Here is a 24377-nt window from a genome sequence, read left to right on the forward strand (position 1 = left end):
CAGTGATGCTCGTCCTTCGATAAATGTAAACGCTTCAATAAGTGTTTAAACAAATTTGGTGGTACTGCATATAAAGTAGTTATGGTATTAAATATTTATGAAAAATAAAAGAACTGTCATGTATGTTTATATGCTGCTTCTTGTATGCAACTAATCTTCAGTGCAACTAATCAACAGAACCTTCTGTAAAGTTTCAGACTTTTCCATTTTTTTCTTTTTCTTTCAGACGTGCTTGGATCTGCCACTTTTCCTGCAATCCCGCCGTCTGCGTGCCTACGTCGTCAGGATGTGTACATAGGACAGCAGCTCCCTTCGCTTAACGTAGGTCGTGCGGACCTCTCTAGCCACACTCAGTTCCTGTACAGAAAACACCAATAGTGCGTTGTCATCATTGTAGCAACCCCATGAAACCGAGAGACATTCTGTCGACGTGTGGTTCCATGCCAGTCAGGCTCCGTTTTCGTTCATATGAGCAGCATATTGTGGTATAACATATCATGATAAGAATCACAGGTCGCACATTACAGAAAGCTCGTTAAGGGTGGGGGTATTGGGCAAACTGTTATTATCCGCAACCGGAGGGACATATTAACCTCTTCTCCCACTTCTTTTACCTATAAGATTCTTCGCCTCTTCTTCCTCTTTAACATCTTTACGTGAGCACAAAAGTTTATGGATTTAAGAAACCTTCAAGTACAAATTATAGAAAATTAATTGTACAAAATGGTACAGTATTACTACATTATTCAAAGAAGAAATGATATGCACAAAATTTTTTTCTTGCCTTATAGGCCGTTAAACGGCTAATGTTAAAATTAGCTTTGTCTGAGTTCTAAAGAATTGTGCAGTCGCGGCTGAGAATAGGTTAAGAATTGTTGTAAGAGCAGATCTTTCGTAAATGGATATGACAGAGAAATTGGAAAAAAAAGCACAAAATTGATTTTAGAAATAAGTTTACTATCAATTTGATCTCCTTTATCGTCAATTAGCCTAGAAAGGACATATTCCTACTTATTCTTCACTGTCCTAAGAAAATCGTTAATTTTGTGCTCATTTCAATTACAGAATTATTGAATAAGAATAGAAATTTCATGATTTCGAAAACATAATTTCTTTTATCAAAGAAAGGCGATAAAACGTAATTAGTAACTTTGCATAATTAAATTTTAAGTATCATCAAATGACACTTAATTGTGGGTTTGAAACTATTCGTTTAAAAGTCAGTTACTGTTTGCAAAAAAAAAAAAAAAAAAAAAAAAGAAGACAATTACTGTTTTAATGCTTTTTAAATGGCACCACAGCATTAATAATGCATATGAATAGAAAATATTTAGTTTTATAATTTAGATATTTATGAAAAACTCCTTTTTTATTAATTAATCATTTTAAATTGCTTACTTAATTGTTTTAAATCATCCCAGAGTTAATGTATTTTGTAAGAAGCCGTATCGCTTTGTGGTGTAGTTAAAAAAGTTAACTGAAAAGCCATTTACAATATATTGTCATGAATAATATCATGCTTTGTGCACTTCATGTAAGGAATTAATAAGTGGTTTTTGTACATAAATCTATGTATAAAAGAACATATTTAATACAGCATAAAATTTTCAAAATAATGAGATTAAAAACTAAGATGTCAATTCACACAACTAAACTCGAATATATTCGAAGTTTGATAGCTTTCTTACACTTATTCTTAACTAATTATACTAGATTTTTATTACATAAAAATATTCTTAGCAGTAAAAAATTGCTTGAACAAAACAATACTTTTCAAAAGCAAGTTATGTTTGTTCAAATTGTATACTCACATTTTGTAATTGTTTTAATTAATTAGGAACTTATGATAATTAATACTTCTATTTCATCCAAGTGCTTGCCTAAAGAGACTTAATTTTTTTGAACTGTTGATTTTTCCGAAATTCTGAAAACAAGCAAGGACGCTTTGTGAGCATCAAATTATGTACAGGGTCCTCGGTTTCTGAACAGGATGGTTCCAAAGATTTTCTTCAAATCGCATTCATGTTTAAATTCTAACAAATAACGAAACACAGGGAGGATACTTCTGCAAACAAAGAGCTGATTTCTACTGGCATTCTAATTATTTATTCCAACTGTTTCGAATGTCAATTACCGTCAGAAATACGAATGCAGATTCTCCTTGGAACACCTACCTGTTCTTCCCGTCCCCCTGCCTCATGTACATATGTATTGTGGTGTCCTAATTAGAAGGCGAAAATGTATATATACATATATACTGGTATGTATATGTATATTTACACACATAACACAGTAAAATATGTTTCTCAAAGGTGCTTACGAGCCTGACGTTGATTAGGCCCCGTCGCGGACCAATTAGAAATTGAAACATATCACAAGTTTCGGTAGATTAGAACTTGAAGAAGCTGACAAATGAACCTCTTCTGAGACGACGCTTCGAGTGATCTTTACCAAGAATATGGTTTTCTTGAAAGTGAAAGGTCGTTCTGAGAATACAGCTGAACATTGGCTGATGTCCACGTAGATTGTTCTTTGAGAAAGACTTGAAGATGATAGTGTCTGTTACGCTTGATCTGAACATTCTGTGGATGATCCTAGTGCTGCTTTTTTCTTACTCACTGATGGATGTATATCTTTCTTTTGAAGAATCGGCTTTCTTTGCTGTTTCTTCATTTTCAATAAAAGTATAACTTGCCTTTGGGATATGCACCTTTTCAAACCATGACAAGGATCTGTCCACACTTGTTTAAGGATTACTGCATCACCGTACTGGTGTTTGCATACTGACACCTGCAGAAAGCTGCTGAACTGTGAACGTAGTAACAATGTTGTAATCGAAGAGGAATTCGTCAGCGGCTGTAAATAATTTGTTCCCTGAAAACATTTATACAAATTTCTGAAAAGCGGGTCACGATCTGTCCGCGGAAGATGCTCGCAAGTAGAGTAAAATTATAGAACTAGACAATGCCTGCTATAGATTGTGTTTCGGATTTTCATATGTTTTTATTTTTGTCTTGTTTTATTTCTTTTTTCGATATTGTAGCGAATGGCGTTTCCTGAATCGAGGACTATTTTATCCGGAGTCCGCATTTTGTATTTCGTATCTTCAGAGCGTTGTGCTTAGAATGAGCCTCATGCAGAATTTTCACTACAGTGTCTCGGAAAAAGATAGCACTTAAAAATTTTGTTTGCAAACAACTAGCAGAAACGTAGAATCATTTTGCCATTTCTATGGCTGAAGAGAACAGAGCAATTTACTTATCTTGTACTTACCACATCCAGGTAGACACCAGCCACAGTTTAACTATGCGCAAATGCACATCGGAAAAGAAACAGCCATTTACCTGTGTGCCAAAAATATTAAATACATTATTCAGCCAATGTTCTCTCAGGGTGTACACGAAATTCAGATGCAACATTTACCTCGCATTAATCTTAAGTTTAATTCTAAAAAGAGCAAATATTTTTTTGCACTTTCGGTTACCTTAGAGACCCTTCCTTCGGAGTAATTTCGTCAAAATTAATTGCTTTTCTCTAGACATCCAAAAGTAACGATTTGCTTTAACAATAACTAAGTAATCATTTTTCATGCTTATCTCTGTAGGTTAATGAATAATTTGTAAATAAACTGCTGAAAAATTCAGGACAGAATAATGAAAAAATTATTTACCGGGTTTTGCTTTATGTTCGAGAATCACCTATTTATACAAAGCCTAAATTTGCGAAACCTTATAGATGAACAATTTTAGGCACGAACAATTAAAATGCGGTATTTATGTACTAGGTCTATTACAAGCGAAGTGATTTCGGGGCAGCACTGAGAGAGTAATTCATATAAAGAAATTTGAGAGTTTAATTAGTCCTTCACCGCTTTCTTTATTAAGGAAACTGGTTTCAAGGTCAACTTAAAATTAAACAATTTTAATAATTCATCATATAACAATACATACCATATACATCAAATAAGTAATACAAACAAATACACATGCTATAAATAAAAAATACCAACAATTTTCAGATGACTATTGCAGAAGTAAATAACCTTACTTAAAATTAGAAGTATCCCATGTTACTAAATTAACAAAATATATTGAGTAAAATATGATATTGAAGTTGTCAAAGACAGTTCATGTAGAGATGACAAGGTAACAGTGAAAAAAAATCTTCAGGAAATTTTGGATTGTGGAAAAGGAAATAAGAAAAATGGGAGGAAATAGTGCAATTTCGGGAGAATGTTGCTGTTGGAGGACACATTATTAGAAAATAAAATTAAAAAAATAATAAGGTTATTTTATTGTCACTTTTCAATATATACCGGATTTATCAAAGTAATATTTATACTGTTTTAACTTTCACATCAGAGAAACTAATAACAAAATTATTAACTTTGTTTTTCGTGTCACTTCTAGATATTCAAAATGGCAGCCATTGGAAACAAAACATGCCTGCAACGCTACAAAAACGCCGACAAAAGCGGATATGATTTCAATAAAAAAATAAGCAGTAAAGCTAATTACAATCATATGTCGCATTTCATCTGATATTCATTAGTTTGTGGCATATATTGAAAGTCTGTAACACCGTCCTCATATTTCATACGCTGTTAACCTTGCAAGATTTTTGACAATAGTTTAAAACATATTTACGGGGCTTCAAAGGAAACAAGTGCTTATCTTTGCTATTTAGTTTATCCTCACTGGAGAGCTGATACGGAATTAAAAACAAAAGAATTCCTATATGTTATTTAATAGGTTTCCTGTTGTTAATCTTAAATAATGTAAAATATCACTTTGGGATACTCTACAGTCCTTATTTTGTTTTAGACGGAACTTCTCGAGTGCCAGAAAGTTTCACAAATTCAAGCTCAAAATTTTAAACACAATGTGTTTTCGCGTTTCTTGCACTGCACACAGGGTCACCTTTTGCGACCATGCTTGCTATAACTTGGCTGTCTTTGGCCTAAAATCATCTGTGGCATATCATCATTTACCAAACTGAACTAGGTATCGCAGATCATAGTAATACAGTTATAGAACCAATGTGTGACAACATTTAATAAAACAATGCGCCATGTCCTGAAAATGATTTTCTGATTTTAAAATATCTGTTGCATCCTTTTGCGAATTAGTAATTTTAAATATATTTGAACATAAAGATTAAATAATTTCTTATTCGTTATTCTGTTGTGAGTTTTTATTTATTTACTTCTGACGGCAAAAAAATGACATTTTTATAAATCTACAAACAACAGGAAGGGGTCAGATTAATAAATGAAGGTATTATTCTAAATTCGATCGTGACTTTTGAGACAGGTGGCACTTTCATTAAAAAGCCTAAATTAGAATAAATTTAAATTAGTCGCAAACTTTTACATAATGTAAGCTTAAAATAACAGTATAATTTTTTTTTCAATATTTCTTCTACTATGGTGAAAGTTAGTGTAATTTGTAAAGTCTCCCATTTTTTATTTTTAATTTTTGTTTGAATTTTTTTTATTGTTTTATGCACGTAAGAGCATGTTTTTCAAATTTATAAATTTCTTTTTTTGAACTTAAATGCAATTTAAGACTTTCATTAGTGTTTTATTTTTATTATATAGTATTTGTTACTGTTAATAAATATAAGAATATATTTATATGTAAGGCACAAGTATGTACCCTTCTCTATGCCTATTAAAAATAGAAAGGGTATTAAAAGCCTATCGGTTTTAATATTTACTTAGATATTGCTTTTACTTTCAAAGTATAAACAAATCACATTAAAAATGCATCCAAGAACAAGAAAAATCATTTTATCGATTTCAGTTATTTTGTATTTAGACGGATGGCGACTATTTTAATTCCAAAATTATAATCTTAAAAATTTTATTTACTGATTTGTGTGCACTATTATGTAAATTTTGGCAGGAGGCGTAGCTGAAAAGATTACATGACACGGATTATTTTCTTTTACTTCGAAAAAAATCGATATAATGATTATTAATTATTCTAAAATTATCTTAAAACTATATTACAAATTATCGTTATGTCTTTAGATTTCTTTACGAAAAGTCATGTTAAGTTTGCATTTGTACTTGAATTTTATAACGTTACATTGTCGCAGACATTATTACTGATAATGTATTGAATTTAATAGCTAGTTCTTTAATAACAGAATTTCTTTCTTACATTTTTAAGGTGCTATTGAATTCCTTCTGGAAGAAATATATTTTCAGAAATTCATCATTTAGTAGTTTCTGAAAGTACTATTATACAATAATATTTTCTAGAATTTCAAGTTACTCAAATTTTAAAAACCAGAATATTTAAGTGATTTATTTTGAAAGGCGTAATTTTCTTATTTATGTTAGACAAATATCATAATGCGAACACAAACTAAATATCCGTATTGAAAATATGAAAGTTCGTTTCCTTAATGGTTAACATACCATTAGCCATCTTCAAAATATGATATCAAATGCTATGTTATGGTTCATATTCATATTCTAAATAATCCTATATTTTATTACAACTCCTGCTATAGTTGTTACAATAGATCAAAATGTGGCTTCAGTAGCAGCTGCAGTGTACATATCCTAAACTTTTACAGAAAACAGCAAGAAGAACAGTAACTACAACACGAAAGAAATTTTATTGATTCATGCAATTTTAAATTACATATTATGATTCCAATTTCAGCATTTAACAAGTTGATTTTGCAACAGTGAGAATATTTTTTTAATTTATGCACTGTTGCAGATATAACTAATTATTAGTCATAAATTATGGTTGAAATATTCTTTTGAAACTACTGAATTAAGTTCGCACCAGTATGGAATTCCATTACTTTACTTTGAATGCATAAGAAAATATTTTATTCTTGTCTTTGACCAGAAAAAGACAAAATTCCAGAAGCGACTATGTGTAAAATATTGAAGAGAAAGAAAATAGGGAAGAAAGGAAACATTAATGTTAATTTATTTTTTCTGAACGATTTGTACCTTTTATTATCAAGCTATCTATGGGTATTTCGCAGTTCTAATAAATGGCAAATATAGATTAATAGTTTACGACAACCTTAGATATTCTTTTCCAGAAATTAAATAGTGAAAGATACACTTTCATTTGCATTAAGAAAACGGCTAACATTAATTAAAGCGTCATATTTCGTACTTAGTTAATTTTTTAAATTTCATTCAGTGAAATTTTAATTTAGTATGAATTTCAATGAGTTAAGAAATATGTTTCGAGTCCCTCTCAATGTTTATTCTAAATAGCTTCCAAGCCCCACTTAGTGAACGAGCCCCACTTAGTGAACTTAGTTAAGACCGCTGAATACTAGGAGTTCAATCCTGTTTCTGTGCCAAGCCAACAGCATGGCTGCATGCATGGTTTTCGTGGTTTTTTTTGTGTATGTCCATGAATACCAACTAATTTCTTTTAGAAATTTCTACGAAGTTCCTCCACGAAGGAACCTTCTCTTTTGTCTTACAGCCCATCTGTGCTTTGCTGTATTTAAATAACCAACCTGAATCAGTTTTATATTTAATTTACCGTTTAAGGAATATTGTGATACTATACAGTAATTTCGGATAATGATTTCTTATTTAAAACCGCCATTCATTTTCTACAAGTAATAAATGAGAATACCGTAGACTTCGAAATGTATGAATGTGAGTTTACCATGTTTTACAAAGCATGAGTAAAAGTTTCTTTCAAAACAGAACATCTTTTACTTTTACTTATTATCTTGGTACTTTATTATTGAATTGCCTATGTAGTGGCGAGATAATCTTAGTCTTGTTAGCAATATATTTTTCGAATAAATGTATTTGATTTTTTATTTCAAGCTTCAAGGAATTAAATTTATTTCTAATCAACTTTTGAAATATTTCATATTAGGAAAATTCATAAAAAACAATTTTAGAAATTTTATAACAATTAAACATTTAATTTCTATCTTTTTCTATTTAATAAAAAACTTGAATTTCTCACTTTTAGTCATAATTTACCTCTTATTTTGTTTGTATTGTTTTTGAGTGCTTATTGCCTTGCATTTGAAAGTTCACTTATTATTTTTATTTATTTAAGTAAGGTAAGTTTACATCCTGTTTGATTTTCCAAGTTTATTTTTTGTTTTGAGTGTAAAAGATTGTCTCTTGTTTTGTGTTTGAAAGCTCAATTATAATTTTGTAAGTTTTGAAATTAGTGTTTTATTAAGATTTATTTCTCCTTTCGCATCATAATAAACGGCCATTTATTGTTAACTAGGGACCTGAAATATTATCTCACAGATAGTGAATGAGGTCTTTTGTCTGGTTAGGGATACGAGCAAATTAATAATTAAGTGGACACGATTCAGTTAATTTCCATAATCATTCAGTGAAAATACATATCAAACCAGGAAAAAAAATTAACAATACATTCTTTTACATCAGGCTAATATATTTATAGTATGTTTAGTTGAATTCAAATTTGATGTAATTTTATTACTATTGGAAAAATGAGCAATTGGTGTAATTTTGTTACTATGGGAATGACAAAGGGAAGAAAATATATTGTTTAAATATGACATAAAGAGCTTTATTGATATGACATATATAAACAAATAGATAGGATTTTCAGCTTATTTTGTAAAATGATATTGAAGAAAATTTTATTTGCATCCAAAAATGGCAAATCTTCAAAAATTTTCAATCTTTTTTACTGATCTCAAAATTCTTATGTATACAATTATTTAACAAAGCACAGAATTTTACTAAATTAATTTGATTTTGGTTACCTTAAATGTTTTTGAAATCTCAGTATTTAACGATTAAAGGAATTTCGTCTTGGAATATGATAAGCAATTAGTATTCAGGAAAATAAAGCACAACTCTTTAAAACATTGAAAAAAATGCTTTCTTCTTTTGGGGGAAGAACGGAGAACATAGAATGATTATTTTAGAACTGTTTTCAATAAGAAAGGTGTTCGAAAATAATGTTTACACTTCTTGAAAATTAATTACAGGGAAACTACGAATAATACTTATTAACTTTCTTTGTATCACATGTCTAAAGGTTTTACTTATTTAAAATGACAACTGGTTGGTCTGTAACATTACAGAACAGGCCGAGTAGTATGATTACCTAACAGTGGAAGCACATGTATTTCAAACTCATTTCTCATGGCTTCCGAGCCCATCACTTTGGCTTACACAGTGAAAGTCATAATATTGCACTCCAATCACTCTTTTGTTGCTGCATGATGCTTTTTTCGGATCACACACAGTTCTTCTCTGCTCAAGCGTGATGGGCTGGCTGCATGGACGTTTTCATGGGTTTCCCCATGTGTAAAGTGTGTACGAGCCAGTTTCCCTTAGAAAGTCCTCTACGAAGGCATCTCTCCCCTTAAGCAGATAACCCGAGCGGGCTTTGCCATAGTAAACTTAAATGTTGAGGAACCTATGAACTACTAAGCGACTTATCGCTGAGTTCATATGAAGCCGAAGACTCAAGAAGGGTTAACTATTCTTTATTTCACTCAAAATAAATAGAACAGATGGCCTCTTTCTTGGGTTTACAACAAAGCCTCCACTTGGGATTAAACTAAGAATAAAAAAGAACTGAATTAGAACCAAATAAGAGACTTTGCCGAAGCTAACACAATTATCTAACGTAGTTGGCCCTTAATTTAAACTAGCTGGCAAATGTCAAATGGCACGTAATATAGGCCGAGCATAACAGCTTGAAGAGAGATTTAACCCGAAGACTACTTAGGACTTAGTTACTACCTACCTCTATCTCACAAAGTAAGTTGAACCTTCCTTAAATACTACTTCTAACTCATTTGCATTCAACGCGATTCTAAAACTCATTCTAATAGGAAGTTGTACGTGAAAACAGGAATTGATAGGAAAGTGACTTTAAAATTAAAGTAACTGTTATAAAATTAAAATATACCTTACAGACTAAACCAAACCAAACTAAAGCTCAAGCTTGTTGTATGATCTCGTGAATCTTTAATGCGACTGTGACGAAGCATCATATTCTATTCTCTGACGTCATTGTACCTAACGAGCATACGTTCTCAATTTTTCCGAAAACATTTTAAAATTCAGTTACATGATTAGAAGGAAATAGAATCGCCGTTACAATTTAGTATACCATAATGTCTGCCTCTGATGGGCTATGTTGGAACTGAAAACAAGGTTATCGTCAGTAATTTATTATTAAATTTAGATAGAAAGTGTATATATTACACTCATGTCCATAAATTAAGGATAATGCGAAATCAGGCAAAGGAAGAGTTAGAAGCAAAACAAATTTGACTTATTTGTAAAGCTTATTTATTAAACAAAAGGTAAAGAGCAAAAAAAGAAGCTATATGTTTGATATTATTAAACAAATTAGCAATTTTTTCTCCCTGGAGCAAATTACGAAAAAAAAAAACTATTTACAAAAACCAATATTATATAGTTGGTATGATTGCTAATACATTGTATGTCTTCCAGACGATGCAATACAGTTCGTGCAACGCCTAGGCATGCTGAGTATCAAATTATCGATCTGATCTTGGGGGTTATTACACCACTCAAAAAGCAATGCTTTCCGAAGTTCCGGTAGACATGTAGGAGGAGGTTGACGGGCTGCAACTCGTCGGCCAAGCATATCCCACACGTGCTCTACTGGATTCAAGTCCGGTGAGAATGCTGGCCACGGGTGATATCCTCCGATCGAAGGCATTCGCTTACGATGTTTGCACGGAGAGGACGTGCGTTGTCATTCATAAACACAAATCGTGCGCTCATGGCGCCCCGAAACAAACGTACATGTTGTTCCAGAATGACGTCCCGATAGATTTGGCTTGTCATGGTTCCAATTTGAACATGCAGGTCAGTTCTGGAACCCAGAATAATTGCACCCCAAACGAGCACTCCTGTACCACCGTAACGGTGTCGTTCAATGATGTTTTCTTGGAGGTAACGGGTACCTGGAGCTCTCCATATGAAAGTCCGGCGAGAATCAGACTGCAAGCTAAACCTGGACTCGTCGGAAAACATCTCACAAGCCTACTGCTGCGGTGTCTACAATGCATGCTCTCTACTCCAGGCTAACCGCAGGCGACAGTGAGTTGCAGTAAGTGGAACGCATCTGACAGGTCTACGAGCATATAGACCAATCTGCCCTAAGCATCTGCCTTGAAATTGTCGTAACAGTGGCTGAAGAGAGCTGACGAGACAGGTCTGAGGCTGTGCTCCGCCTATTTCTTTTGGCAGTAACTGCAAATACCGGTCCTCATTCGGCGTTGTAACTCTGGGGCGACCTGTACTGTAACGTCTACTCACATTACCATCATCTTGGAATCGTTGCCAAAACCTGGAGGTGACACTCGGGGCAATTCCAAGTTCATCTGATACTTCCAGTTGGGTACGCCCACATTCCAGACGGCCGATAATTCTACCACGTAAAAAATCATCCAAATGCGTCCTTTGTGTCATATCTATTCGGTTATTGCACTGATATGCTTATAAAGCGCCTGCGAACAATTTTACTTCTTTGCCTGTATTCCTTATATATCACTCCCTTACACTCTCGTCATTGTGACGTACCATCGGTGTCATCTGGTTACTTCCTGAAATTTGCGTATGATTCTTGAAGATGTGTGTAGTGATTTTACAGGTGATATATTTATTTTAGAGTTCGATTTCCGCGTGACTCCGACTTATCCTTAATTTATGGACATGAGTGTATTTCCGGATACTCATTAAGGAATTATAACGAATTTTTGGCTGGTAAAGAATCAAGCGTACGTTATGCAACTACCTTAGAACCTTGAATTGATTTTAAGAAAATGGAATACTTGTGAATGTTGCCATCCGTTTAAGTCGAATTTCGAGTATTATAAATACAATAATAATACTAACAGGAATCATATAGCAAGTATAGTATATTGAATTACACCGTCCAACAGTATGTGAATCTATTTTCTCTCAATATGGCCAATTAAAACTTTTAGCACGTTTTATGATAACGACATAAGAATGTATAAATTGAATAATTTTCAAAACTTTCTCTGATACTATGATTTCAAATACGACTGCCTAAAATATTAAATCGTGCAGAATGTAATCATTTTTTTCATTAAGACATGTTGATACACATACAATAAGATCCGGAAAAAAAACTGGATAAGAGCTAGATTCCGTTATCTTTTCTTACCATTCAATCAAAATAATTATACAGAAATAATTATTGCAGAAATAATTCCTAACTGAAACTTCCCATGAACCCATTTATGATTTTTATGAAGATTTTTTTTTTTTTTACTTTTTACAACTTCTGTTCATTACTTTTTATAAATCCATACTGCTAGTGTGTTAGCTTGTTAAATCGATAACTAATCGTCTGTCTTAAAACGTATTATTTTAGAAACGTAACTTTATATGAATGTTTAGAAATGTTTCATATAAATTACTGATGGCAAAAAACATTATCTCCCTTGCTGAGGACAGTGCGCGTTATTACATGGCTTTCAACGGTCCGCCTTGTTAATCGATCATAAGAATAATTTATTGGGTTGCATTTTGGTTAAAACTGAAAAACCATTCTCGCCCTCGAAGGAAAGAGTCATCTGCTTAAGGCTTAGTTGAGGATTCTATGTAGCGCAACTTTGCTTCCAGTCTGCTAGAAGACTCCCCATACGAGCGGTCTGGCTCAATTTGCGTTGGGGGTTTGAATCTCACGGCCGAGCTTAACCGAAATGAAGCCGACGTCTTACCGGACTCCTTGTTGCCTTGCCTCGTGAGACAGACCGAGCGGTGTTCGACATATGTTTCGCAGATCTTTTTTCCCTTCGGTTGTTGCGAGTGATTTATCATTAACATATCATTTGGAGGATTCTGGAGCAAGATTGTGATACGAATTCCCAGGACATCACGTCGTGGTCTGCAAACACTTTGTTAAATTCTAGATAGATATTCCTGTTAGAATGCAATTATTGAGTTTTGAAGATGTTTACGATCAGTTTGCATCATTCGAAAGTTTGTTGTCGCGCTAGAGCGTTTATAAGTCAATTTTTATTTTTACAGTGTGGATGACTTAACAGCTATGGATACATGGTTTGGTATAGTTCGAAAAGGTTATTTAATATGATGCAATTTTGTAATCAGATTATTTTCATGTATTTTTTTTTCATTGATAACATTGATCGAAGTTGTTCCTTTTGTTATTAGTATTATTAATAATAGATCTGCCATCCACAAGATAAACATTTAGATTATTTGATTCTAAATTGTCAAAAAAGTGCAGTTTAAGAATAAATTTAGCTAATAATTTGAGTAATATGACAACATTTTAAAGAAGTAGAAATTACATTGTGTGTTTCAAAGACCTAATGCTTCTAATCCATCATACTTTCTAAAAAGATTAATTAATTATTAGAAGATATCTTGATTAGCATAATTTTTGGAATTTAACTTTCAGTCCAGACTGATAATAATATATTATAAAAATATGTTTTATAAAAATATCCTAAGGTCATCAAATATTATAAAATTTTCGAGCACTTCCTACTAATTAATAAATATATATTAATTGTTTCAGAATTAAAGTAGATAGAAAATCGAAAAAAATAATTTCTAAAACTAAATATAAGTAATTAAATGTCAATTTAATGTAGTTAAAACAAATGCTTTTAAGAAAGCTTTTAACACTTTTAAGAATATCGAAAATCTATGTAACTAATAATTTTCTAAAAATGATTGAAAAGCTTAAACTCTCTTTATATGATTCAAAACATTGAAACGTATTGAAGATCAGTATGGTAGCTCATAATATTTCTCACCTTAACCTTATCAATGATACGGTTATTATTCTGTTGTTCTGTTTTATAATTTTTATTAAGCCTGCGAAGAATTCATTATTGATCATCTTCTCTAATAATATAGGCACATGAATTAATCAGTAAGAGTGTTATATAATATTTTTAATTGAGATACATGTTTTCTACTAGTTCGCATAACCAGCGTTTTCAACAGAGTATCTTAGATAAGTTCTCATTTCAGATTAATATACAGCTATTTCAAGTTTGCTATTTGCACTTATTTTACTCATTGGTTTTCATCCTGTTTATAAAAGGAAGATTGTTATCCCGATTTGTATGTTTAAAAATATCTACCAGCAGTATTTTTATTTTAAGAACTCTCAATGCATGGAAATATTAACATTTTCTTCAAATTTCTTTTTTTGGCTGCTTTCAACTCATGTTTAATAACTTACTTCTACCAAGTTCGCATTTTGTCGAACTCTACCAAACCATTACACCTTAAACAAGCGTTTACTTTTCGAATCGGATATAGCAATAGAAAGAAATCTTTAATTTAACTTTCTTTTAATCAAAAACAAAAAAAACAAAAAAAAAAAAAAAAAAAAGAAAAGAAAAAGGAGAAAGTTGTAGATATTACATCTTAAGTGTTATTCTGCTGATAAGAATCCAGTGCAGCATAACATAATGCATGAACATTCGATTTGAACAGTATTCGCTTGTAGAGGGCCATTTTCTTAGGAAGAGCTCGAGAAATCCTCTTCTTAAGAGAGGTTATTTCCTATAGTTCTCCCGATTTTCAGTAGTGAGTGCGCATTTAATTCTTGTGATGATGCAAAAGGGGTACTCCACCATTTCGATGTTCTGTTAGATGATACTTGATGTGAAACCACCCATGTAACCTATTTCCAGTTTATATTATCCAGATATAATTGTAAGATATTGTTCTATTAAAAGATAAAGACTTGTTGATTCTGGAAGTGTCTTTTATTTCAAATGATAGCACATAATGTGTACACTTCAAGAGAAATTTACAAAAATATGCCAAACGTTATACTTTTGAGTTCGAATGTGGTCACTTATGATGAAACATTGCTGAAAATGGTTTCATCAGACTCGTGTGCAACAAATAAAAAATGTTAAAGTCCTCAGCGAGACTACAGATATGTGAAGTTGCAGAGCTCTTTTATTGTGATCAGTTAAGTAAGTTAAAGTCTTCACTATGAAATATTTTAGCTTCCATTATTACAAAATGATGAAACTGTAACGGTGGCACCTAGAAGCTAAAAATTTGAACCAACGTTATCCTCCACTCAAACATACACACTTCCAAGCCAGAACTAAAATTTCGAATTTGTTTGTATTTATTTTATATTTTTTACGAATTGAATAAATTTTTGATTAGGAAACTCAGCGATTTAAAAACATTGTGTTGCCTTTGCTCGAAATATATCTTTCAGATTTAATGAAAAAATTCGACTGTTAGAAGTAATATATTGCCACTGCCGGCAATAAAGTACTCCCCCCGTGTGTTGCCATTCAACAAAGCGTTACATATTTAGCTTTCAAATTTAGTCATTCTGTTATTGGTTATCAAACTAAGCAATTTAAGATTTGAGTATATATAGAATGGATCAAAAGTCACTTTACCATTTAAAAATGAAATAAGTTTTTTTATTTAAATTATTTAATAATTTTCTTTTTAACATTATGAAGGCGATCTTGGCCATTTGTTGATTGTTGTTTGTTTGTTAACATCTTGGAGATTTGTTTGGCCTAAACATGAAAGATAACATCTTTTGAATCCCCAACCCAATTTTTTTATTATAAGATATTATTATTATTATCAATTTCAGATTCCTAAAATACAGAATTCGAGAACTTATAGCTAAATTGGTCCGTACTTTTTCAAGCATGATATTGGGAATACAGTGACGATCACCGCGGAAAGATATCGCCAAATGTTAAGAAATTTCTTGTTTTCTGCCATTGAGAACAAACCTGGATTGTGTTGAAACGAAGATAGGGAAATTGATATTTCAGTCTTAGAGCCCAGATAATGTTTGTTAATACGCCCCGAACTCTTACTCAGCTGAAGTTCAATATTCGTCAGGAAATTCGAATGATAAACCGAGTCACTTCGCAAACGTTATGGAGAGTGCCATAGAAAGAACTCTTTTTGTGAAGGGGAAAGCTGGGGATATATAAAAAAGAATGTTATCTTTCATGTTTAGCGCAAACAAATGTCCAAGATGTGTACATTATTATGTTAGAAAGAGAAATTTTAAATAATTAAAAATAAAAAGTAAAGTATTTAATTTTAAACACGGAAAAATGACACTTAACTAAACCTCTATGTGTGTGTAAATATATATATATATACACACAGATAGATAAATGTTGCTTTTTAACCTGATTGGATTAAATGAAAATGCATTTCATTCGTTATCTAATTCAAATTCTCTTTAACTCTTTTTTCCCCTACTTATCAAATACTTTTCTAATACCGTATAGTACTCATTACATCTTTTTAAAAGGCAAGTCATCCACTAAGGTGTTATTCCACTTTAGATGCTACTGTCTTGCCTAACTGAACCCAATGTTAATAATTTATATACGGATTCTTCTGTATTCATCATGCTTAGTCTATCTAATATGTTACGATAATATCGCTTTAAAGGCGTTTCTTAAGGATTTTTTTTTCGTGGCTCCCGGAGAAAGGTTCTTCAGCTTCATTGTAAGAGGAAGAAAACGAAAAATTTACTACAGAAATAATACATATGATGAATATAGAACGATCAGTATGTCTACATTCATCAAATTCTTCCACAAAAACCAAAACAAAATAAATTGTAACAAATGATATTTGAAATAATATTAATACTGCCAATACATACTGAAAAATTGAATAGCATTTTAAAAATATAGCTGAAAAGATCTGATGAAAGGAAGTACTATGACTCAAGTTTCATATACTGTATTTAATTGTTAAATCGAAAAGTACTTTCGTGAACTGAAAATAAAATACTCTAACACCGTTTAACACAGCTCAAAGAATAATTCATATTGCATCTGAAGTCTGATCGTCTGAGTAGAACGATTGTTTAAATAAATATAACGCAAAAAGCAATATCTTTGGTTTATCATTTAAATCATTAAATACTTTTATTGAATTATACTAGCTATACCCAAGGAAATTATACAATATGGAATAATTCATTAATTAAGTTGTATACAGGGTGTTTCATAGATTATGGGACAAATTTGGAGGAGTGATGGAACGTAGTAAAACATGCATTTTTTCTATAGGAATATAGGGTCTAAAGTGACGGGTTAAGCAAAAAACGACACAAGAGGAAAATGTGTTTATGTACAAAATCAACGCAAAGTGCTTCTTTGCACAATACAGTATTCACAATAAATGTTCAAAAAAGGGAACACTAACAGTAATAGGAACTACAGCGGCAATTGGCTGGCAATGCAGTGGTAGAGGGCGGTAGTGAGCCGGACAAACCACGATCCATTGAATTAGAGGGTCATTCGCAAATCTGATGTCGAGCGTGATGTGTGAGTTTACGCACAGGGAAAAACCGGACATGCATCTCATGTATGGTGCTGCTAATGGGGACAGCAGAGCAGCGCTACGGTTGTACCAGGAACGGTTCAATGTTCGAGAGGTTGCATCGGTCTCTGTATGAAAACGGGTCATTTGAAGCCACCTCTGACACTATAGGAGTGGAAGAAGAAGTGCACGATAACCTCGCATTGAAGAATCCATCTTGAACATTGTGCATAAATCACCTCAGACAAGTACAAGAACTATTGCACGTCGTCTGCAACTGAGTCATTCCACCGTTTGGAGAGTATTGCATGAAAATGGTTTGCACCCATACCATTTGCAGAGAGTCCAAGCCTTGCAAGAGACAGATTACCCTCTTCGAGTTCATTTCTGTCATTGGTTCTTGCAGCAGTGTGCGGCACAGGCAGATTTCCCATCGGATGTGCTATTCACGGACGAGGCAACTTTCTCACAGGATGGCTTCTTCAATAGCCACAACATGCACGTGTGGGCAACTCATAATCCACACGGCACACCTCCACATGCATTCCAAACCCGCTTCTCCGTGAATATGTGGGCGGGTATTGTTAACGACTACCTCATAGGCCCATACATCTTACCTGCACGTACAAATGGCTTATATTATCATATTTTGTTGCAAGAGGTGCTATCGGAATTGTTGCAAGATGTTCCGGCTGCCGTTCGTGATCACATGTGGTTCCAGCATGAGGGTGCACCAGCCCATAAGCGCGTGCGGGTGCGAAAGTACTTGGATGGGAAATTTCCGGTCTGATGGATTGGCCGTGGTGGACCGGTTCGATGGCCAACCCGTTCGCCAGATTTATCCAGCTTGGATTTTTTTTATGGGGGCATCTCAAGAGCATAATTTACGACACTCCCGTTGACTCACTGGAGGACCTCGTTGCACGACTATCCATTGCGGCTGCAAGCGTGCGCGAAATGCCCATCGTTTTTCAAAATGTTCGTCAATCCCTTCTGCGACGTTACCAACCATGTTGTTTATGTGAGTATCGTTTGCTTCATTTTATTGTTGCAAACAGCGTAAATTCCTTTAGTTTTGAACTTTATGTGTGGCAACAAGATGATTGATAGAATTCTGTTTGTGACAGCCATGTAGAATGGCTCGCTTATTTTGTATCAATTATTTCGCATCGCTGACATATTATTTATAATTAGTGTAATGAAATAAAAGTGTAGGAATACAGTCCATTTGTTGATTGATTATTGTTTGTGAAACATATTAAGTCAAAGAACATTTATTGTTGGTCAAAAGTCTAGCCGGAGAGCTAGTGAAGATAGTGACTGTTCTAAGCGTATTCTAACAACGCAAATATGCATATGGTTGCTAAAATATTCCTCCACTTTGTGAGGTAAGTGGATTTTGAACAAAAATTCGTTTAATTTGTTGTTAAATTTTAAGAACAATGTTGTAATACAGCATAGAATTCGATTTCATTTTAATAATAGTGTTAAGTGATTTAAGAACAACTTCTGTTTTTGAATTGATCAATTATGAGTGAACTTATAACTTTTAAAACAAAAATAACGGTTTTACGCAGTAGTGTTACTAATTATATAAAGAAAATTGAAACTATTTTAACTGTAGATGAAATTAATTTAATAGAACTAGAGGAATGTGCCGAATTATTGGAAAAAAAAAAAGAAATTGAGTTAAGGAAGCTTGATTCTGAAATCGAAGGTTTAATTACAGATACTAAAGAATTAGAAAACGAAATAGATAATGTTCAGGAGTACACAGATGAAATTTATTTGTGGAAATTTAAAGGTGAAAAAATATTAAAAAATCAAAATAGTAAAAATAATTCTAATAGTGTAATTTCAGAACAGGTTCTTGACAATATTAAATTACCCAAGTTAACATTACCGACTTTTGGTGGTAATATTACAGAATGGATAGCTTTTAAAGATCTTTTCAGTGCTTGTGTAAGAAATAATACAAATTTATCTAATGCTCAAAAATTGCAGTATTGTTAAGTAGTAAAAAAAATTAAATTAAACTTCTACATAAATTGACTTCTTTTTGGTACTGTGACAAAAAAAAAAAAAAAAAAAAAAAAAAAAAAAAAAAAACTAAAGTGCTAAACATTGTACATACAAATAGTCAAAACTTTTAAAATCTAAGAGATATCAAAGAAGGATATCCTCCCTGGTGTTTAGGTAGAATCACGATTAATTATGCACTTCCACAACAAAATCTTTAACAGGCTATCTCTCACTAAATTAAAACTAATTTATATCTCCAACCTGAAAACACATAAATTTCAATACAAAGTCTAGAGATAGCCTTAAACCCTTAACATTTCAAATACCACACAGAACTCTTCAAACAACAGGGAAAGATACAATCTCCCAATTAAGAAGTTTACTCATCAAATCAAAACAAATTCAGTAAACGGATCGTATAGTCACCAACACAAAACTGATTTTTTCTATTACCGCAATATAATTACTCAGGTTCGGTTGAAAAACCATGTTTCCGTAAGGATCACATGGGTGACCTACAGTAAACCACTATTAATACACAAAAGAAACATACAATATTAAAGATAATAAACACATTTATTGAAAATTCCCACACATTATAAATTACGATAGCTGGCGTGACTACCCCTACAAAATCTTTTAAAGTTACTCATAGTTCTTATTTTTTCATATCAATCTCATATTTAACATTCATCCATTAATACAAAAATCATAGTGAAACACGTCACAGTTCTTAATCATTTTAAACAGGAACTCAAGAAGATTAAACTCATTAAAAAAAAACTAATTTAGAATAAAACATATTGAACATAGCACTTAAACATTAAAACAAAGATTCACTTCCTCCAATTAGTTCAATTAACTTCTGACTATTAAACATTAAATAAAAAAAAACCTTCTCAGCTAAAAATATAGTAAAATATATTCAAATTTTATCTACTTAACATGACAGCTCTTGCTTTAGTATTAAACATTTCCAAATTTAAAAAGATTAATTATCAAAATTAAACACCAATGAAAATATAAAGTCACTCAGGAAATCGGCGTACCACCTTTGAGAGACTCAAGGAGCTGCCCAGATCCAATCGCCGAAACATTAACTGCCAAATCTTCATCGTTGTTTTCCGGAACCGGAACATTTTCATAGTTCCAGTTCATAGTTTTCTAATTCCTCCGTCAAGCAGCACTTTAACTCAATCAACTTCCCGTTTTCGAAGTTCCACTGAAGATAAGAGAAGGAGGTCGAAACAGGAGACAAAGACCAAGGCAGACCTCAGGCGATGACGACAAATTTCCATCTTTTCTAAAGCAAAATAGCAACTCCAGCACGAACGAGCAGTTCAGACTGTTCCACAAATGGGAAAGAAACATCAGCGACGAAATTGAAAATAATAAGCTGCAAGATTTGCCGCCGTCAACATGTCGAGCACCCGCACTGTCTGGGACCCTCCGTACCCAGAAATCTCGGAGATAAAAACTTAACTGTATACCGCAGTCGACCCCCGAAGAACCGCTGCGTTTTTCCTCCGCTCCATCCCAGCACCTCACTCCGCGGCCTGCCCCGTAAGGGCCGCCGTCAAAGTAGCAAACCCGTTAAGGCTCCAAAAAAATCTGCTAATAGTCTTCTGTAAAAATCCCTTTTTTTTTCCAAGTACAAAAGGATCCCCCTCCTTTTTCCGTGCAACGGCTTAAGAAACCTCGGTAGACGCTCACCAAGAAACGCCTCAAAATACTATTGGTTCAAACAACACAAAAATTAAAAATTTAGCCAATCTTAAGGAAACTTGGACTCCCTTTCGCCAACTAGAAGAAAGGTAATAAATCGCCACTGAAATTCTCAGAAATTCAGAACTTTCTACAAGATGACAGACCCTTTCTTTCCCACGCAACAGAAAAATGTTTCCAACCTATGTCAAAAAATCGCCGCTGTCTAGGAGAATTTAATTCTATAAGTAATAAAGAATTTAATACTATAAGTAATAAAGAATTTAATACTATAAGTAATAAAGAATTTAATACTATAAGTAATAAAGAATTTAATACTATAAGTAAAGTCGATTTATTATTCACTTCTCAGTTTAAAAGTGATATTCGTGTATCAACATCAGCGTTTGTACTGGACAAGGTGACAGATAACATTCCCTATGTATCTTTGCCATCAATCATCTTCGATATCTTCAGTGATTTACAATTAGCTGATACATTATTTTACAAGTCACAACCAGTTGACATTTTATTTGGAGTAAATGTATTTCTGCATTTAATGAGAGAAATTGTCAAACGTGGTTCTGATCTACCATTTGCTCTAAATTCGAGGTTGGGATGGATAATTTCGGGTACTACAAATTTTGAATCTACAAATTTTGAGCCAGTATATGTAAATCATTTGAATACAAACACAGATGAGTTAGTAAATTATTTCTGGGAATTAGAAAAGTTTCCAAATGTACAACCTTTAACAAATGAAGAAAAACTTTGTGAAGAACATTTTAAAAACTCGCATTTTAGAGACACATCAGGTCGTTATTCAGTTACATTACCATTCAAACATAATAGAGATATTCTAGGTGACTCCCGTGAAGTGGCGTACAGAAGATTTCAATACTTGGGGAAGAGGCTGTTATCTATGAAAGAAATTTACAACCAGTATATTCAGTTTATGAAAGAGTACTTTTCACTAGAACACGTAGAATTAGTGCCAGACACAGATTATGAATTAGATAATAAACACTATTATATCCCACATCACTTCGTGTTGAAGGACTCTAGCTTAACAACAAAATTGAGAGTTGTTTTCGATGCGAGCGCTAAAACAACCACAGGTGTTTCTTTAAATGATACGCTAATGATAGGCCCAAAAATACAAGATGACTTAATTTGTATTTTACTAAGATTTAGACTTCATAACATTGTAATAACCGCTGATATTAAAATGATGTACAGACAGATAAAGGTTCATGGAAAAGATAGAGATTTTCAGAGAATATTATGGAGAGATAGCCCGTATAAACAAATACAAGTTTGTCGTTTGGGGAAAACAGTTACATATGGAACTGCAGCTGCTCCATATCTTGCAACAAAAGTTTTGAGTCAGTTAGCGATTGGTGAAGGATTGAACTTTCCAAAGGCAAAGAATATAGTTTTAAGTGATTTTTATGTTGATGATATGTTAACTGGTGTAAAAGATAGTTCGGAAGGTATTGCATTGATATACGAATTGCAACAACTGGTAAAAAGGGGTGGCTTTGAGTTTCACAAATGGTCGACAAGTGAACCGTCATTGTTAAAAACCTCTGGCTTAACAAACACAGATAGTGAAAATATTGATCGTATAATAGAAGACAAGACATTGAAAGTTCTGGGATTGGAATGGCATCCGGACAATGATGAATTCAAATGTAATGTCGGTGTAATAGAGTATCAAAGTGTTCCGACTAAAAGGATTATTTTGCCATTCGTAGCAAAACTATTCGATCCATTGGGGTGGATAGCTCCGTTTGTAATTCTCGCTAAAATGATCCTTCAGCAATTGTGGAAGTTACAATTATCATGGGATGATCCTGTAACAGAAGAGATTGATCGAAATTGGAGAAATCTATGTAGAGAAGTTAAACTTTTGAATTCCATAAATATACCTAGGAAAATTCTGCTACCTGATTATTTTCGATGTGAACTTCACGGATTTTCTGATACGTCTGAAAGAGGTTATGCAGCAGTTATTTATATCAAAACTTGCAATAACTCTGACATTAATGTTAAACTCGTAACAGCTAAAAATCGCGTAGCACCATTAAAATCTATTACGATTCCAAGACTGGAATTATCTGCAGCAGTGTTATTGACATGCTTGATTCAGTCTGTAAAAGCTGCATTAGTTATAAATTTTGATTTAGTGCAAGCTTGGAGTGATTCACAAATCGTGTTGTCATGGCTAAGGTCAGATCCTAAAAAATGGCAAGTATTCGTATCCAATAGAGTTTCTGAAATACAATCCATCTTACCACCTGACAACTGGAGTCATGTTGATGGAAAAGAAAATCCAGCTGATTGGTGCTTCACGTGGGTTATTTCCTGTAGAACTATTATCTCATCAATTGTGGTGGAATGTTCCTTCTTGGTTAAAGTGCAGTGAGATTGCCTTGTTTAAAAATATTTTTATAGATGAAGAGGCATTACCAGATGCACGTAAAACAGTCTCATTTGTAGTTTCTGAACCTGTACAGGAACTTGCTATTATATCAAATATATCTTCATTTCCAAAGTTACAACACATATTTGCTTGGATATTAAGATTCATATCGAATTCTAAAGTAGAATATCTAGAAAGAAATACGTCTTTTTTATCTAGTAATTAAATTCGAGCAGCAACTTTCTGTATTGTCTGAATTGAGCAACTTTCTGTATTGTCTGAATAATACAGCGATTTCACTTTTTTAAAGAAATTCAGTGTTTGGAGTTGGGAAAGGACTTACCTACAAACAGCAGCCTCCTTAGCTTGTGTCCAATTTTAGATGACAACAAAGTGTTACGTGTAGGAGGAAGACTGAAAAATGCGCATCCAATCTTATTACCTTCAAAACACAATCTGACAGAAATCATAATTAGACACTTTCATGTCAAATTTCTGCATGCAGCACCGGAACTTCTTCTTTCTTTAATTAGACAACAATTTTGGATCATAGCTGCTAGATCTGCTATCCGAAAAGTAGTAAGATCTTGTATCACGTGTTGCAAACTTAGAGCTAAAACTGCAAGTCAAATAATGGCTGATCTACCGGAATCTAGAGTAACACAATCGCGACCATTTCATCGAACTGGAATAGATTTTTCTGGACCGTTCATGATTAAACATCGTGCAGGATGTGGACAAAAATCATTTAAATATTACGTATGCTTATTTGTGTGTTTTGTAATCAAGGCCGTACATCTTGAAGTGGTAGAAGATTTGTCAACAAAGGCATTTTTAAGTGCATTGAAACGATTTATTGCAAGAAGAGGGAAACCATTTGAG

At 33.0% G+C, this 24377-nt stretch overlaps 1 protein-coding gene across 1 annotated transcript in view; it reads left to right on the top strand.

The window, feature by feature from the left end:
• The window catches only part of LOC118186632 (uncharacterized), a 435694-nt gene extending 420942 nt beyond the window's left edge, over positions 1-14752 (top strand). Inside the window, exon 27 of the mRNA XM_085813324.1 lies at positions 227-14752. The gene's annotated coding sequence lies outside the window, so the exon portion shown is untranslated. The remainder of the gene's footprint in view (positions 1-226) is intronic.
• Positions 14753-24377: the final 9625 nt, after the last annotated feature.

The sequence above is a fragment of the Stegodyphus dumicola genome, chromosome 3 (genome assembly GCF_044657685.1).
Source record: "Stegodyphus dumicola isolate Sdum_Otavi_A_Nest chromosome 3, ASM4465768v1".
Lineage (NCBI taxonomy): Eukaryota > Metazoa > Arthropoda > Arachnida > Araneae > Eresidae > Stegodyphus > Stegodyphus dumicola.